The sequence below is a fragment of the Chiloscyllium plagiosum genome, unplaced genomic scaffold, assembly GCF_037043375.1.
Source record: "Chiloscyllium plagiosum isolate Xiang-an unplaced genomic scaffold, Cpla_swu_hap1 HiC_scaffold_24, whole genome shotgun sequence".
Classification (NCBI taxonomy): domain Eukaryota; kingdom Metazoa; phylum Chordata; class Chondrichthyes; order Orectolobiformes; family Hemiscylliidae; genus Chiloscyllium; species Chiloscyllium plagiosum.
The window spans coordinates 4,684,860-4,688,107 of NW_028270162.1; positions in this window are offsets into that span (position 1 = coordinate 4,684,860).

Genomic DNA, 3,248 nt, shown 5'->3' on the forward strand with positions numbered 1-3,248 from the left:
TTCCACATTCACTTTTTAATTTGAACATGGACTGTGTTCCAAATTCACAGTCTAATTTGAACATGGTCTGTGTTCCACCTTCACTGTTTAATTTGAACTTGGATAGTGTTCCACATTCACTGTTTAATTTGAACTTGGAGAGTGTTCCACATTCACTGTTTAATTTGAAAATGGACTGTGTTCCACATTCACTCGTTAATTTCAACATGGACCGTGTTCCACATTCACTGTTTAATTTGAACATGGACTGTGTTCCACACTCACTATTTAATTTAATCCCGGACTGTGTTCCACATTCAATATTTATTTTGAACATGGACTGTGTTCCACATTCACTGTTTAATTTGAATATGGTCTGTGCTCCACATACGCTGTTTAATTGACACATGGACCGTGTTCCACATTCACTGTTTAATTTTAACACGGACTGTGTTCCACATTCACTGTTTAATTTGAACATGGACTGTGTTCCACATTCACTGTTTAATTTGAACATGGACTGAGTTCCACATTCACTGTCCAATTTGAACATGGAGTGTGTTCCACATTCACTGTTTAATTTGAACATGGAATGTGTTCCACATTCACTGTTTAATTTGAACAAGGTCTGTCTTCCACATTCACTCTTTAATTTGAACTTGGACTGTGTACCACATTCACTGTTTAATTTGAAAATGGACTGTGTTCCACATTCACTGTCCAATTTGAACATGGACTGTGTTCCACATTCACTGTTTAATTTGAACATGGACAGTGTTCCACATTCACTGTTTAATTTGAACTTGGACTGTGTTCCACATTCACTGTCCAATTTGAACATTGACTGTGTTCCACATTCACTGTCTAATTTGAACATGGACTGTGTTCCAAATTCACTCTTTAAATTACAGATGCACTCTGTTCCATTTTCACGGACCAATTTGAAAATGGACTGTGTTCCACATTCATTGCTGGATTTGAACATGGACTGTGTTCCACATTCAATGTTTAATTTGAACATTGACTGTGTTCCACATTCACTGTTTAATTTGAATATGGTCTGTGTTCCACATACACTGTTTAATTTACACATGGACCGTGTTCCACATTCACTGTTTAATTTGAAAATGGACTGTGTTCCACATTCACTGTCCAATTTTAACACGGACTGAGTTCCACATTCACTGTTTAATTTGAACATGAACAGTGTTCCACATTCACTGTTTAATTTCAACATGGACTGTGTTCCACATTCACTGTCCAATTTGAACATGGACTGTGTTCCACATTCACTGTTTAATTTAAACCTGGACTGTGTTCCACATTCACTGTTTGATTGGAACATGGACTGTGTTCCACATTCACTGTTAAATTTAAACATGGACTGTGTTCCACATTCATTGTTTGATTTGAACATGGACTGTGCTCCACATTCGCAGTTTAATTTAAACATGGACTGTGTTCCACATTCACTGTCTAATTTGAACATGGACTGTGTTCCACATTCACTGTCCAATTTCAACATGGACTGTGTTCCATATTCACTGTACAAATTGAACATGGACTGTGTTCCATGTTCACTGTCCAATTTGAACATGGACTGTGTTCCAAATTCACTCTTTAAATTACAGATGCACTCTGTTCCATTTTCACTGATAAATTTGAACATGGACTGTGATCCATATTCACTGTCCAATTTGAACATGGACTGTGTTCCAAATTCACTCTTTAAATTACAGATGCACTCTGTTCCATTTTCACGGATCAATTTGAAAATGGACAGTGTTCCACATTCACTGTTTAATTTGAATACGGTCTGTGTTCCACATACACTCTCCAATTTGAAAATGGACTGTGTTCCACATTCATTGCTTGATTTGAACATGGACTGTGTTCCACATACAATTTTTAGTTTGAACATGGACTGTGTTCCACATTCACTGTTTAATTTGAATATGGTCTGTGCTCCACATACGCTGTTTAATTGACACATGGACCGTGTTCCACATTCACTGTTTAATTTTAACACGGACTGAGCTCCACATTCACTGTTTAATTTGAACATGAACAGTGTTCCACATTCACTGTTTAATTTGAACATGGACTGTGTTCCACATTCACTGTTTAATTTGAACATGAACAGTGTTCCACAGTCACTGTTTAATTTGAACATGGACTGTGTTCCACATTCACTGTCCAATTTGAACCTGGACTGTGTTTCACATTCATTGTCTAATTTGAACATGGACTGTGTTCCACATTCACTGTTTAGTTTGAACATGGACTGTGTTCCACATTCATTGTCTAAATTGAACATGGACTGCGTTCCACATTCATTATCTCATTTGAACATGGACTGTGTTCCACATTCACTGTCCAATTTGAACATGGACTGTGTTCCATATTCACTGTCCAATTTGAACATGGACTGTGTTCCAAATTCACTCTTTAAATTACAGATTCACTCTGTTCCATTTTCACGGATCAATTTGCACATGGACTGTGTTCCACATTCACTTTTTAATTTGAACATGGACTGTGTTCCAAATTCACAGTCTAATTTGAACATGGTCTGTGTTCCACCTTCACTGTTTAATTTGAACTTGGATAGTGTTCCACATTCACTGTTTAATTTGAACTTGGAGAGTGTTCCACATTCACTGTTTAATTTGAAAATGGACTGTGTTCCACATTCACTCGTTAATTTCAACATGGACCGTGTTCCACATTCACTGTTTAATTTGAACATGGACTGTGTTCCACACTCACTATTTAATTTAATCCCGGACTGTGTTCCACATTCAATATTTATTTTGAACATGGACTGTGTTCCACATTCACTGTTTAATTTGAATATGGTCTGTGCTCCACATACGCTGTTTAATTGACACATGGACCGTGTTCCACATTCACTGTTTAATTTTAACACGGACTGTGTTCCACATTCACTGTTTAATTTGAACATGGACTGTGTTCCACATTCACTGTTTAATTTGAAAATGGACTGTGTTCCACATTCACTGTCCAATTTGAACATGGACTGTGTTCCACATTCACTGTTTAATTTGAACATGGAATGTGTTCCACATTCACTGTTTAATTTGAACAAGGTCTGTCTTCCACATTCACTCTTTAATTTGAACTTGGACTGTGTTCCACATTCACTGTTTAATTTTAACACGGACTGTGTTCCACATTCACTGTTTAATTTGAACATGGACTGTGTACCACATTCACTGTTTAATTTGAAAATGGACTGTGTTCCACAT